The 16,110-nt window shown below is 49.3% G+C and overlaps 1 protein-coding gene across 17 annotated transcripts in view; it reads right to left on the bottom strand.

Moving 5' to 3' along the window:
* The window catches only part of LOC105471806 (myb-like protein A), a 504,277-nt gene that overhangs the window by 135,339 nt on the left and 352,828 nt on the right, over nucleotides 1-16,110 (bottom strand). Inside the window, exon 4 of one of the 17 annotated variants that reach the window (XR_011612002.1) lies at nucleotides 2,596-11,754. The exons of 15 other annotated variants lie outside the window; for them this stretch is intronic. The gene's annotated coding sequence lies outside the window, so the exon portion shown is untranslated. One more of the 17 variants, XR_011612004.1, reaches the window with a different exon arrangement.

Here is a 16,110-nt window from a genome sequence, read left to right as displayed (position 1 = left end):
CAGGCACATAATACATGCTTAACCAAAATCTATTGACTGAATGGCGAATCCCCACTGAAATGTTTCAAGCACTGTCCCTAATGAGCCACGTTACCTTGACTTTGAAAGCCCACAGTGCCTCCCAGCTCTGACTTACACTCAGCCAGCTACTCAGAGACAATAACCCTACTGTGTGCCAGGCACAGTGCCAGGCACCAGGGATGCAGTGCCCCAGGCAGCCCAGGGTCAGGCAGCATCTACCAAGAGTCTAAAGTCACACGATTCTCTTGGTCCCCAACTTTCCTGGAGATGGCTGGCCTCCCCAGATGGAGGCTTGCGTTGCCTGGGTGGCCCCCTGGCTGTGAAGGTGATGTCGGGGGATGAGTTCCAGTCTCCAGGAAGGATGTGCCTGAGCCAAAAGGCCACAGTAGTGCAGGAGCTGGGGCCAGGAGCCAGTCAGAGGAGGGCGGAGGCTTCGAGACAGCGGCACCTCTCTGATGTCAATGGGACAGCCGCAGCCCCGCCCACCCTGAGCAAGCTCCCTTCAGGCTGCAATTCCTGTCTATTATTCAAAAAGGAACCTTTTTCCTCCTCTCAGGCTTTGTACAAAACCATGACCAAATAATTAAGTCGTTGACTCTTTCTTCCTGGCGCAGAAAACACAGCCCCATAGACGATCACATTTCACCTGTGTGCTGGCCATCTGTGCTCCAAGCTCAGGGGTCTGCGAAAGGAGCCCTCCACCAGCCCTGCAGCTGGGTCCCTGTGCTTCCTTACCATCGGGGCTCTCTCCTCGGGCTTCTCTGCACAGAGCAGCACTTTTTTTAAACCAAAGTTCTAAAATTTACCTTGCTTCCTCAGAAGCACCTAGGAAGCCTTCGTTGCTTCAGTGAGTTTCTCATGGTAAACAACCAGAAACAAATTGTAATCATACGGGGAAGGGTTGCGCTGGCAGGGTCGTGTGGAAGAAAGGGCCAGCTACGTGGATTCCATCTCTGCTGGGATAGGACTTCTGAGGACGGGGGAGTTCCCTGAGAGGCCACTGGGTGAGGGGCCAGTGGGGGTCTTGGGAATGAGGGGGACACTGGACAATCTTGGCTGCTTTCTGAGAGGTGAAGCTACTTTACAGGGGTAAGCGGGGAGAGAAAGGCAGAGGGGAGGAGAAAGGAGCCACGCCTACTGATTGCTCACAAAGTGCCCTGTGCTGTGCCCACGGGTTACCTCAATTTTCTCATTTAAGCTCCTTGCTTACCCTGAGAAACAGAGATTGCCATCCTCATTTGACGCTTCAAGAAACTGAGGCTCAGACAGGCTGAGCAACTTCCCCTAGATCACACAGTGAGAAAGCGGCAAGGGCAGGATTTGCACCCAGGCCCATCTGAAGCATTCATACCATGCTGCCTTGCATGGAAGAAGGGAATGGGGTGGCCTGGGAAAGCTTGACCAATAGCCCCTGTCCTCTCCTACCTGAGCTGAGATCCTCACGAGACATCCGCAGACATGCAGGGGAGCAATTCCAGCCAGAAGGCCCTCAAGCATTTGCCAAACCAAGCATTTGCTGCAACCAACAAATGAATCTGTGCACCCCTTCCAATAGCCCACACCCATTGGTTTGGTTCAATGTGTCTACGTTTGAGACAAGCACTTCCAAAGAGAAAGCACGTGTCTGGCCAGTGGGACCCATAGCAGGTTCAGGGTCCGAAGGGCCATGAGGTATTCTTGGCACCCACTGCCCCAGCCAGTTGTGTAAGGTTGGAGGTGGTAGGTGGGACATGCATTCACCAAGACTTTTCCTTGGCATTAATCTGCTTACAAGAAGACTGCGTAGACTCTTGTGAAAAGTTCACCAAGGTTACAGGCGGGGGAAAGGCAAGGCCAAGGTAGGACTGAACGGGGACCTCCATGGGGCGGATGACCTGAGAAAGCTGCAGAAGGAAGGTGGTGGAAAGATGACTTGAAGGTTGGGGCACAAGAGTAACAAGGGTCCTGGGCTCAGGGGGGAAGTTAAGCCTAGTCAGGGAAAGCAGGGAGGGAAGAACCTTCCACACCGCCCATAAGGGATAGAGCTGAGCAGACCCAGGCTCTGTGATTCCAAAGCTCAGGCTCTTTCTAGGCCATTACGCAGCCCTCTGTGTGCTAAAGTGATAAGCGCCCTACATCAGAAAGCACTCCTGCCTTTCCGAACAGACTCACAATGGAGATGGATTCCCTCTGGAAGCAGGGATCTCTGCAACTCATGTTTTTTTTTTTTTTTTCTTTTTTTTCAGTTTCCATATTGTGCTGAACAAGTGGGAAGGGTTGAAGGCAGTGGGATGTTCAGAATGTTGGCAAGTGATAATGGCCACAGGCAATGGAAAGCAGGACAGGATGTGACCTGAGCATGTCGTGGAGGGCAGGAGAGACAGTGCCAGGGGCAGATTCGGGTCCTCCCCATGCTCCGACAGGCTGGTCGGCCCCCGGGAAATGGCAAACTAGAGTTAGCCATGGCAAAAGAGCTTCTTAAAAGTGATTTGGATTGTGAAATATACCACTCATATTATAAAATGCATCACACATACAGAAGACTGTATAAAATGTAGCTGAACAGTTTAAAGAATAATCATAAGAAGAACATTTGAGTATCCACATCCAAGGCTAAACAAAACAAAATAAAACAAAAAACCAGCATCTTACAAAAGGGTCCTGTGCTTCTCCCACATGGTGTCTTCCTCCCTTCCTCACCAGGGCCAGCAACCATCCTGATTTTTATGTTGGCCATCCACTTGTTTTTCTTTATAATTTCCCACTTATGTGTGATCTCTAAACAATGGATTGCTCAGTTTAAAAAACAATTAGTAGCAAGCACAAAGCCAGCTGTGCAAAGAAAGGGCAATGTGGCCCCATTAGACAGAGGCCCCAAGAGCGAGTAAGATGCTGCAGAATATCAGAGGCTGGCCTCCGCTGCCCTGATGATCACCTAATTACTTGGTATTCCAGGAACTGGGCCAAGGGACAGTCTGGTCCACCAGAACATCGACTTCAGCAGGGAGAACAGGGGCCATGAGGCCCAAGGAGGCAGAGCAACACAGCTCATGTCCTGAGAAGCCTGCCACCTCATTCCCACAATGGCCATGTCTCCATCCTCCCATCTCCTGGGACAAGGGGTATTAGGAAAGGGGTGATCCCGCACAGAGATCCCCCACCACCATCCCCACAGCTTTTGGGGGTGGAAGACTGAGATGCACTGAAGGCATCCACTGCTGTGGGCAGGGCTGGAAGTTCCCTGAGCCGGGGAGATTAACGGAGGCGTCATGAGAGTGGACCCGGGCCACTCTGCGTTGCTCCCTCGGGGAGGGAGGGCGATGATACAAGATCAGTCATCCGGGGGAAGATCCTCAGGGATCGGGCAAGAGCTGAAGACTTCCAAGAACAAAGACGCCAGACTCTAAATCTCAATGTGAAGTCCTGCGACTAACTCCCCCCATATTTATTCACTTAATACCAGGTACCCCCTTACCCACCATTCACCCACCATTCACCCACCATTCGGTAAAGTCTGTTCCATCCACACAAAAAAAATCTGAAACTGAGTTTTTATGAGGTTATCAGTGAGGGGCTAGAGTCCATCTCTAGGTTTGATGTCACCCAAGATAGAGAGCCCAGCTAATGCAGAGGACCATGTATCCGTGGCACTAATCCAGTGAGAGCAGAAGCTTGGAACTGGGCTGTAGAGAGCTATGGAGCCCCACAGCAATTTGAGGTGATCTTAACCAGATGTGTAAGATACTACTTAACCCGTGCACTAGCGTCTGGGCTCCTCTGATGTGCTCCCGTCTCTGTCCTACCCATCTCTCTGGACTAGTGACCTTCCCGTGTGATCGCTGGCAACTCCAGTGCAGCGACTGGTTGGCATTTCTTTGTCCCTCCAGCACCACCTCCTGCCTAGTGCAATTTATGGTCACAGTTGATGGTTCAGAAAGAACTTTTTGAAAGAATAGCCCACGCCAAATTTTATCATGATGTAGCTTTTCTTCAAATGGATGTTAGTGTCGAATCAGTCTTCTCAGTTCTTTAGAGGAAGCAGGACATTCAAGAAGGTAGACAGAAAATAGTGGACACCTTTATTATAGGGAAAAAATCATTAGGGTGTGTATTCTTCCCGTTGTGCAGTCATTAATTTAACTATCACAATGCAAATATTAAAAAAGGAAGAAAATTAACATTTAGTGAGAGCCTACTGCATATTTTATATCTTTGATTCTTCCTGGATTTACTAAAACTATCTCTGAAGTCTTGTAGTGTGTCCACTGAGTTTCTCTAGTTTCGCTGAGCCTCCGGAGGGAAGAGCTCTGGGCAGTACGGCGGTCACCTTCTGCTCCCTGTCCTGGCCACTCCTGTCGGGAGAGAAGGCTAGGGCACCATGGGGAGCTGTCTAGCAGGTCTGTGCCGGAGTTTCCCAATGCTGCTGGCTCTAAGTAATGAGCATGGTCTGCCGGGCCTTCCATGCAAAGTTGACTCAGAACCAGCACCCTCTCCCTGCCCTCACCGGTGTGGCTCCTATGGGGAAACTGAGTCAGGGCTGAATGGAGGAAAACCCCTCAGATAGAGCAGAAAATGAAGTTCACCTCGCCAGCCCAGACACCCAACAAACAAACCAAAACCAAAACAAAAACAAATAAACAATAAATAAATGCCAAGCACCATGTGAAACCTTTGCATCTGCTGCTTCACAAACCTATGAGTGCAAAGCATAGTATATGAGCAATTCTCACGTCTCCCTTCAGACAACAGAATTTACCAAACTGCAAGAAAAAATGACCTCCAGATTAATACATGTTATCACCACCCGATGCATACTGAATGAGCTCAAAACAAGCTTGAGTTTGGAATCCTCCTTCTCAAATGGATGGAGAAAGTGACAAAGGTGGAGGCATTTCTGTGGGTGTGGAGGGTGCTGAGAGCCAGATGTGGCTTCTTGCAGGGACACAGACCCACCTCAAAGACAAAGTACACATTTGGTGGCCCCAGGGGCCTCTTCTCAGGAAGAGTTAATAATATTAACAACTCCAACACTTTGTGAAATTACTTAGGTAATTAGCAAATAAAGATTACACCTCTAATTTCTTCTTTAAATTCTGATTTGGGGCTCTGGACTCAAAAAAAAAAAATTGAGGCATTCATAAGTTGAAGTTTTACCACTATGAGAGTTTCCTAGCATTTCCTAGTGTGGAGAAAAAAATCAGATAAAGAAATCTCACTAGAAAGTGAAATTGGATTTTTAAAAAAATCAATGAAGTAACCAGGCTATTAAAATGGAAAATAAGTCTGATGTCATTCTGAAAAATAAGGGAGTGAGTCACCTGCAGAGCCACTTAATTAAGCACAGGAAGTAACAGGAGAGCTTGAGTAATTTTCCCCGTTAATGTCAGTATTTCAAAATGAGTGAGGCGTTAGGCCACTGTCTTCTAATCTGAGAGCTAAATCAGCTCTTTTGCCCTCAGGACATCTTGAGACATTTGAAGTTGATGCAGAGCAAAAAAGGAATGTATTAAAAATCATCCCAACTGCACCCAAACAGGGAGAAAACTAAGCTTTTCTACTTTAGGTCCCTGGGGCGTGGAGTGATGGGGGCAGGGGAGCAGGCGCTGGGAGCCTGGGGCTGGAACGCTCTTCATAGGCGGTGGGGGAGGCAGCCCAAGGGGGCACCGTCACAGTGGTCAGAGGGAATATCAGCAGAGGTCTTCCCAGGCCCCTGGGGATTGCAGTAATTTTCATTTCTGGCCTGTAGCGGCTGAGAGGGGTGGTTCCTGTGTTTGGGTTTTCACAGAAGTGATGTGGGGCATTTGAGCACCTTGAAAGAAAGTATCCATTCTCCATCCCATCAATGCGGGGTCATTCGGGGCCTGGCTGACCTCATCTCCTGCCTCTACCAGCCAGAGTGCCCTGGCTTCATCCACCCCAGCCAGGGCACTAGATCTGGGATGCTCTCCCAAACAGCAGTATAGAAATGCCTCAGATCCACCACAGGGAAGAGTGGGGACTGTCCCCAGGTGTGCTTGGGGGCTCTGAGTCTCGGTCATCTCCCCCAAAGTGAAGGAGGCTCTTGAGGTTCCTGCTGGATCCCAAACTAGAGCAGGCTCTGATGAGGACGACCTAGGTTGCTCCCTGAGGCCTTGTGTTTAGAGCATTCCATTGTCCTCCATCCATCAGGGCCATCACCAAAGGTCTGTTCCTCTCCACTGCTGGGATTAGCACAGTTCACACCTACGTCTTTTGGTGTTGGTTGGTTGTTTTATGTCTATTATTATTATTTAACTTTGCTGAAATTTGGGATCTTTAATCCCTACATCTGGTCTGGTTTCCGTAAGGGCTTGTTTGGAGAACCAACCCCACGGGGGTGTGAGTGCCTGAGAAACACAGAATGAAGCTGAGACCCAGGACTGAAGACTCAAGACTACTCTGGGCGTGTGGAGTTTGCTTCCCTGATGAGTTAGTCAGTCTGTTCTGAATGATCCAAGCTTAATTCGTGGTTAAAAACAAAAACTGGCCACAACCAGGCAGCTCTAGGTTTCAGACAGCACTCTAAACCCCAAGGACCACCAGACACTTTCCCAATATTAGCCACTGAGAGTTAAAAATGCATAACGCTTTGTTTGTAATGTTAACCTCATCAGAAATGATTCTCCCTCCCAGGATAGTTCTTTATTACTTCATCTTCAAATTGGCAATGTAGCACTAGGTTTTTATTTTAACTTTTAAAATGTTTCTCCTTCTCCCCCACCCCAAATAGAATCAATTGATAAAAACAAAGCAAATTCATATTTGGTGTTCACATTTTTAACCAATCAGTCAACCGAGAACCAGGTGGGCTCATCCTAATCCCTTCTTGAGGATTGTCCTGAAGGCCAGAGGCCAGGTGTGGCTTCCAGCCTCAGGCACCTACAGACGTTCAAGAGGCCCATTCCTGAGGTCCTGTCTCCCTACTTGAACAAATTCTCCTCCCGCATGATGACACATCTGATAGTCACCCTCCTGCTTGATGTATGCAGGTCAAGCTGTGAACTGGCTTTGAGTTCCAACCACCATTAGAAGGTAAATTCACTGACTTGAAGGCTTACTGATATCATGGAGTCATAATCAAAGATCTCTTTGAAGTGGAAGTTGGTCAGTCATTGCAGGAGAAGGTAAGAAGGGGTGAGATAAAAACTCAGGCAGCTGAAACCATTCCCCCTGGGGGAGCAATCCCCACTCTCAATTCTTCATTCTCAGTAAGGCCTCTCCCCATTGCAAGCAAGCCCACCCTTCCTTAGCATCCTAACCCATCCCCATTCATATCCTCATCTGGTTCTGCCTCACCAAGGGGGACTGCTGTTCAAAACTCCTGTTCAAATCCTGGCTCAGCTGCTCACCGGCCTTATGTCCCTGCCTTGGGGAAAGCCAATGATTGGCTGCTTGTTCATCTACTAAACAAGAACCCTCTGAATGTTGGTGCATTTCCTTCAGTGAAGGGTTTGGCTTGGAGTCAGCCTCTTCTCTCCCTCTCCTGATTGCGAGCCTGGCTGGACCCTTGCCTGGGTAAATACGCATGTTCCACCCTCACCTGCCTCCCACATACCACCTACCTGCCCTTCTCTGCCCCCCAGGCCTGCCCCATCCCTTGGCTTCCTGCCCTGCCTTTGACCTGGCACCAGCACAATGTGCAGGTTGCTGAGACCAGGAACAGGTTCATGCCAGGAGAGTCGTTTCCTGACCCAGTGATTAGCTGCATGAGAAGGGGTGACATCACCGAACTTCCGAGGTCACTCTGCCCCAGAGCCTCTCCATGCGTCTGCCCTGGGGAAGCACAGCCCCCAACAACTGATATGCCCCAGCAGTCTCCCGGCCTCAGGAGGACCTGCAGCCAAAGCTGCCAAAACCATGAGAGTAACATAGCAGAGCTGCCTCGATTTGTGGGAATGCAGAGAGAGCCTGGGCTGCTCTACCAAAGCCAAAACCGCACTGACTTTCTACTAGGCACCAGCTATTCCAGATGCACAAACAGACCCTCCGCTTCCTGGATAGGAGACATCGATGAAGCCTGTGTGGGCCCTGCCCGTTGATGCCCAGGGCAGTGGGATTTGGTCCAGGAGGGGCATGGATGTAAATCATAGCTGATGGGGTCGGTGGCTGTGTGTTGGTTTTTGGGGTGCCCCACATCCACCCCTGCCTATTGGCCCCCAGTTTCCTTTTGGGGATGGCTTTTCCCCCACTGTGTTTGGTGTCGGTGGCAGAATAATCTTAGTGCCTGGCCTCCATCGTGGAAGTCTAGGAAGTGAAATCCTGTCTATCCTTGCCTGTGGTCACACAGGGTAGGGTAGGTGACGTAACCCTGGCTCACAGGCCCCCACCCAAGGGGCGGCATCTTCAATGAGTGAGACAGGGACAGAGGGTCAGCAGGTCCAGCTGGGACCCTGGACTGATGGCCTCTGCCATGAGACAGGATTGTGCTTCCTGCCTTCCCAGGACAAGTTCCCTGAGCCCCTCATTACCTTCCAGTTTGCTCCATTGAGCGAGCTGACGCCTCTTTCTCATGATGATAAAATCCTAACTGGAACTGCCAAGGGATACTGTCTAGCCTTCAGTAAGCCACTATAAGCGCCCCAGGGTCCCTGGCAGTGGCCTGGGTATAGTGTCATGGGGCGCAACAAAGAGAAGCACTGGCCTTCAAGCAGGTGAAATGGTGTGTTTCTTTTTTCTTTTCATTTTTTCATTCTATTTTTTTTTTAAAAGAGATGGGGTCTTGCTTTGTTGCCCTGGCTGGAGCGTAATGGTAGGATCATAGCTCACTGCAGCCTCCATCTCCTGGGCTCAAGAGATCCTCCTGGTTAGCCCCTGGAATATCTGGGACTACAGGTGTGTGCTACCACACTGAGCTATTTTTTTTTTTTTTCATTTTTTGTAGAGACGGAGTCTGCCATGTTGCCCAGGCTGGTCTCAAACTCTTGATCTGAAGCCATCCTACCACCTGGCCTCCCAGAGTGCTGGGATTACAGGTGTGAGGGCGGTTCCTGGCCGGTGTGTTTCTTCTGGGGAGGACAGTCATTTGCTAATATCTGTATCTGCTGCCTCTCTCTTTTGGCAGAGCCCCTGTCTGTGTATGCATGACAGAGTTTTTCCTCTCTTACCAGTAAATTAGCAGAATATAGTTTCCTTTGCTGTTGTCATTCCTCTAAATGGGTGAGTATTTTATATCTGGGGGACCTTCCCTGCCTGGGAGACAACTGATCCTTCAAAGTACACTAGTGACCAGGAGTTCTGGGTGTGCTGCAAATGCACGTGCCTGTTCCATTTGTACAAGGAGGATCTGCAATCACTGCATCTGCTGGCCTGCCCAGGACAGAGCCCTGTGGAACCTGGGTGCTCACCCTGACCCTGCTTACAGGGATCCCCCGGATGCCCTGGTGGCTCAGGCAAGGTGGCGCTAGTCCAGAATCCTGTCATTCATCCTGGTGAGGAATGAAGCTCTGGGGTAGTTGGGGTCTACAAAAGCAGTGGCTTCTCCTCCCACCATGTTCTTAGTGACCTACTATGAAAGGAAAATCCATAAATGCCCCTAACCCATTTATTTTAAGTATACAATGCAGTGGCATTAAGTACATTCACAATGTTGTACAACCAGCACCACTATTTCCAAAATGTTTTTCATCACCTCAAACTGAAACTCTGTACCCGTTAACCAATAACTCCCCCCATCCTCCCTTCTCCCCAGCCCCTGGCAACCTCGATTCTAGTTTCTGTCTCAACCAATTTGACTAATCTAGGTACCTTATATAAGTGTTTTTATACAATATTTGTCCTTTTGTACCTGGCTTATTTCACTTAGCATGTTTTCAAGGTTCATCCACGTTGTAGCATATATAAGAACTTGATTCTTTTTTATGGCTGAATAGTATTCCATTGTGTGTACCTACCACACTTTGTTCATCTGCCAACAGACACTTGAGTTGTTTACACTTTTTTAGCTATTGTGAATAATGCTGCAATAAATATTGGCATACTAGTCTCTGTCGGAGTCCTTGGAGTCCAAACATTAAACATTAAATTCTTTGGAGTCCAAACATTAAAATGGAATTGCTGGGTCATGTGCTAATTCTCTGTTCAACTTTTTAAGGAAACATTAAACTGTTTTCCAAAACAGCTGTACCATTTTCCATTCTCAACGGCAATGTCTGAAGTTTCCAATTTTTCCACATCCTCATCCACACTAATTATCTTCTGTTTTGTTTGTTTTGTATTGCTGCTATCCTAATGGGAGTCAAGCAGAGTCTCACTGTGGTTTTGATTTGCCTGTCCCTAATGACCAATGACGTTGAGCATCTTTACACACGCTTATCAGCCAGCTGTTTATCTCTAACTGCTCCTGATACTCCTGTGTGTGTATTCAAAGATAAGCTGTGCCTGAATGTCTTTTCTCACACTCAACTTGCAAATGCAACAAAGCTCAAACTCCTGCTGCTCGCAGCCCTGCTTTGAGATGCTTTGAGATGCACCTAGGATGACTTAACCCTTTGGCTGCTTTCAAAGTGGGTGAAAGGAATCCAAGCAGAGCAGGGTTATGGGAAGTCCTGAGAACAGGCACTAACATTTGGTTAGTTTCTTGGCAGAGACTTCCCTTTTTGCACAATCACAAATAATGAGGGTGCTTGTGGCAGAAGGAGCTTCACACTCATGCCTGGTGCCACGCAGCACCCGCATGGAGAAGGGTCTCCTGGGGGCGGAGGAAAGCCCCAAACAGGGCACAGGTGCTGGCCAGTGGCTCAAGAGGGTGCAGCTGCCTAGGCCTTTTCCAGACCAGCCTTGACCCCTGCCTGCTCAAAGAAACAACTGTTTCCATTTTGACCAACTTGCTTGGAGACACCTGACCAGCAGCCTACCACCAAAATCACAAAATAACCACGGCATCATGTTTCTCATGGACAGATGCCGAGATGCAGCGAGCCACCCTTTGATTTTTAGTGCTCTTCCCTGATAGCATCTGTTGGCCTGCTGAGTCACATTGCAGGTGAAGTGCACTCATCCCTCTGTATGAACTCTGGCCATTTGCTGCCTGTGGTTCCCCCATGAGTCAGTTGCATTAGGCCTTACTCTGAGCAGATGTAATGGAGGGACATGGAGGTCACAGGGCATGCGCTGAGAGGAGAGTTTGCAATTCTTGAAGGGTTTATTTTGAATAACCTGAGTCATGATTACTTCAAGGACTATGCTCAGCTGTAGACACCAACTGCAAAACCAAAGCCTGGGACATTTTGTCTGGTGAAACCCTGAAAGTTTCCGTAAGATGTTATTTTGAATAGAACTAGATAACTTTTTTCCTGATGAAACTTGCAGTTTTCTATGGACCTTTAAAAAATCAAAATGTAAGAATATTAATACCTTACACATTCCAAAGTAACAAAGAGTGTCTCATATATTTAAACATTCAAATCCACTTCCAAATTCAGTCTGCTATAAATTCAGTAAAGAAATGGGGAGGATACAGAAGAATGAGGAAGAGCCAGGGAGAGGGAATTCACAATTTACTCAAAATGTGATCAAGGTGGCTGTTCTTTCAAACATTTACCACAGCTTTGACACTTCTTCTTTGGTTTTTGGATAGAGCGTCTTCTTGAAATCTCTGAGTCAAAGTTGATATCTTTTAAGACACTCTTCTGTTTCCCAAAGTGTCTTTGCTTTTTCAGGGATAGGCTGGTGGTTCCTCTTGGGTGGCCTCGGTCATGCTGAGTCCTCCTGGGACCTGGGAGGCTGGGTTGTCCTGTCCTGGTAGAAGTGAAGGACCGTGGTTGGGAGAAGGCTTGGTGGAGGCAGCTGCCTAGCTCTCCTTGTCTCTCTCCTGGTGGAGTGGGGAGACTTGCTGTCCTGGAGACTTGAGCTTGGGGAGGAATAAGGGCTGAGCTCCCTCCACAGCCACCCAATGTCTGAGCAGGACGGCCCCGTTTGGGGATGCCAAGACCCTCCCAGTGGGTTCCCCCCTAGCACAGCAAGGGCGAGCTGCACCAGCAGATGGAGAAGTTGGGGAACAGAGAAGCAGCAGCCTCTCAGCCAGGTGGGCATCTCAGCATGGGAGCTTCAAGCAGCCTTGAGGGCAGTGGCTGAGAGGCAGGACCTCCTTCCCTCACTGTCCACAGCAAGGCCTTCCACCCTGTCTCCCTTGGTCTATTTATATCTCTCTTTTCTCCTCCCTGCAAGCTTTTATGACTGTGTTACATGCGTGATGCGTTTGTTGGAAGGACAAGGGAAGGTGCAGGAGTTAGAATCATCTGTGGTACCCACCAGTCTCACTTCCACCCAGGTCTATCTTCCCAACAAAACCCTACATGGTCCCCTGTATGGACAACTTCCCCAACCCTCTCTCACCTTCCTGCACTCTGCCAATCTGTCATCTTAACTTTGAACAGCTCTAGACGGCCATCATCATGAAAGTCAGCTCCCAAGGCTTGCAACTTGAACAGCTTTCCACATCTCCCCGCAGGGTCCTCTAAGATAAAAACCAATAGCCCTGGGAGGTACCATTTTTATTTTACAGGGCGCCATGCAATGGCATGAAGCCAGACAGCAGAATAAAAGCAGAACTCCTCCTTACAGCCTTGGCCGTGCCTCCTTTACCTTCTGCCTTTCCCTCTGTCCTCTCAGCTTCCCATGTCTTTCTCCCTCCGTTTCCTCTTCCTCCTTCCCTTCCTTCCTCCCTGTCCATTCTCCCTTCCCATCTTTCTTTCTTTCCTCTGTGCACCACTTTTCCAGCCTTGTTCTACCCTAGGACCCTGAGCCTGAAGAGGCCGGAGCTGCAGTCCTGATGCTTCTTCCTCCCAGAGCCCCAGGGATGCGTTCCTACCTTTGGTGGACCCCTCACCACCTATGCCAACCATTAAAATCTCCCTCCTTCAGCCAGTCTAGGCCAGAGAGCATGCCTGAATCTTCCTGCCTCCCCTCTTCATGTGGGTCCCTAAGGATGGGCTTGTGCCCTGTCTCTGGGGCAGGACATAGTCGACAATGAACTGACCGTGCTAGTCCCCAGCCTCCACTTGTAATCCCTGGGGGGCATATCCCCAACTCCCCCCATCATTCTCCCATCATATCCCCCCAGAGGACGTGCAACATCCTCTGGCCAAGGATACAGCTCATTCTCCCTGGAGCCCCTCGGACCAGCACAGCTGCCTGGGCCCCTCCCGTGCATCATCGGAATGCCTGAGGCTGCCAGACGAGGTGGCCTCCTTCCCAACACAAGGATGTTCCCCTGGGGTGTTCTGTCGCATAAATTCTTCCAAGAATTTATTTCCAGAAAAAATAAATTCTCCAAAGAATTGGCATATTTTATTTTATTAGACAATAAGAGCTGCACACCACGGTGTTTGCCTTTTCTTTTTGCTTTTCTTTCCAGGGCTGCGTTAGTGCTGATTATGGATGTATTCACCAACTCTCTTTTTTGTTCTTTCTCTTTCTGCTGCCATTTGTCCAGCTTATTCTTGGTGTGTGCACATGTGTACTTATAGAGAGCTCAGTTCAAGTAACTGTGTGGGAAGGCCGGTCGGGCCCGCTTCTGTGGTCTTGACGCACTGCCCTTGTCTTTCCTCCCGCCTCTCCTGGTTTTCACACCTGCTTCAGAGTCCCCTCCACACACTTAATTTGGGGTCCTGTACCCCCACTCCGGCCCATGGGATCACCAAGTGGTCCAGAGCAGTCCTTGGACCTGTTCACCCCATGAAATAGGAGCTTTCCAAAAAGAAAGAAATCACCTTAGATCAGGCCTGAAGGCCTGCAGAGCCTCCTGGCTAAAGGACAAAGTTTCTACCTCCTTCCCATCAGCTCCCGTCTCTCAAGGGACTGAGTTTCTCCTCTGCTTTCCCTCAGTTCCCATCTTTCCCCACTCTGTCACACAGAAGGGAAGAGAAGAAGATGGAATTTGGCGTTCACAGGTGAAGGAAGGGGATCTTAGTAATGAGGGAGGTTGGAAATTATCAAATTAGCGTCCATAAGCACAGCCACCCCAGAGGAAGTTCTTGGTCCATCCCTGGACAGGTCTTCAGCCCAGTGGGTGGAGATGGAGTTTGCAATGAATGATGACAGATTCCCCTCGTCAGACCCTGGAACCAAGGGTTTGGAGGGCCTTCTCAACAGGACCTCCATAAACAAGACAGAAACTTGCAGTTAGCAGGGAGTTATTTGTTTGAGTGGCAGCTCAGCTTTTTGCAAAGTCCCACCACAGATCGAAGGGCTCTTTTTGCCTTGGGGAGAAAAGCTGCTTTCTGTAAGCTTTTAATATTCAGCAGGACTTCACAGAATGACAATCAAAGCTGCATCGTAAATGACAACTTGTATCTGGACATCAAAATTACCCCATCTTGACCGGGTGCAGTGGCTCACGCTTGTAATCACAGCACTTTGGGAGGCTGAGGCGGGCAGATCACCTGAGGTCAGGAGTTTGGGACCAGCCTGGCCAACATGGTGAAACCCCATCTCTACTAAAAATGCAAAAATTAGCCAGGTGTGGTGGCATGCCCCTGTATTCCCAGCTACTTGGGAGGCTGAGGTGGGAGAATTGCTTGAACCCGGGAGGCAGAGGGTGCAGTGAGCTGAGACTGCGCCACTGCACTCCAGCCTAGGTGACAGAGCGAGACCTCATCTCAAAAAAAAAAAAAAATCACCCCATCTTTTTTTATCTGTATGCGTACTTCAAGGAAAATAGAGATGTATAAGCCATTTTGAAGTAAGCTTAAGTATGGTGTTGGAGCTACCAACAGAGCCACAAAAGTGTTTCAAATAAAGTACAAAGTTTATGATGTGAGCCTGTGACCTCCACTTCCTTACTCAAATGCAAGAGTGGACAGATACCAAGTACGGGGCCTCCAGATCTCAAGTTGTTCTCATTGGTTTGTTGGGTAAGAGTGTCAGTTGGGTGAAGAGTCATCCTTGAATTCTAGACTTGGCACTGACCCCACTCATGGGATTAAAGCCTGCATTGTCTACAGCCCTGAGTGCCTGCAATGCACCTGCCAACTAGCCCACTATTGGCTACATGGAAGGACAAGGATTGGTGCCACCAACTGGGCCAGCATTTGGAACGGCCTTATAAACATGGGTGTGAGGTTTGTGCACAACCCCTGAGCACAGGCTCCCTCTGCCAGGCTCCAGTAGTGTACCCCCCTCAGTGACAGGAGAGGTTTGAAAGGTGGGAAGGGAAGTCCATTCAAGCGTGGGTCCCTGTATGGCACCAACCGACCCAAGAGAGGACTTGAAGCACAAGGGGTGTGGTGAGAATTGGCTCATGCTCCTTCCTTTGTTGACCTGCCTTTCCAGGGACACTTCCACCCCAAATCGAGAACAGAGTTTAGGATGAGGCTCACCTTTTCTGGCACAGCCTCTGCCCTGCCACCCTTACCCCTTGGCCCCTGCCCTGAGGTTCTTTCAGATCCTTGCTAAGACCAGGCTCTCTCTTGCTCCAGCCCTTTGCTCAAACTGGGACTCACTTCCCTCTACCTTGGCCTGTCTGCTCCTTTCATCCTTCCCATGCCAGCCTGGGAGGCTTCTGTCATCCCTTCAAGAGTGGGTTAGGGCCTCCAAGCCTCCCCTACCATCCATGCCATCCCTGCATTAGGTACTGGTCTTGTGGGTCTTCCCCTGTGCAGGAACCAAGTCAGCCTGAACCACTGATACATCCTGAGTGCCCCTCACAAAATTGGGCAAATAGCAGACTCTTAAAAATGCTCAAAGCATGAAAAACTCCTGGACTCACTGAATGTGAGTGTCCAACTGAATAGAATCAGTAGGAGCTCACTTCAGAGCAGCTAGCAGGAAGAGTGCTGCACCAGGTGCATTGTGGTTCCTCCAAACCCAGCAAGCTGGTCAGTGCTAACCCTTGGGACACTTTTGGCAGCTGCGGGGAGATCTGATTCTGTGGAGTAGCTGAGGTTTCAGGTAAACTATAAACACATGAATAGAATGTGATGGGCTTGTTCATTTTTCAGGGTTAGAGTTGCCTAGGCCAGAATATCCCGGAGCCTCCTGTCTCTGCACTGTGCACAATGCAAGAACATCTGGGTAGCCCTACTCTGGAATCTCCACAAAGGCAGAGACCCATAAGATTTACTCCCACTGGTTCCCAGCCCCCAGCACAGTGCC

This window comes from Macaca nemestrina, chromosome 13, assembly GCF_043159975.1.
Source record: "Macaca nemestrina isolate mMacNem1 chromosome 13, mMacNem.hap1, whole genome shotgun sequence".
NCBI classification, from domain to species: Eukaryota; Metazoa; Chordata; class Mammalia; order Primates; family Cercopithecidae; genus Macaca; species Macaca nemestrina.
Note: the sequence above shows the minus strand (reverse complement) of the source record. Positions and strands in the feature narration are given on the sequence as shown.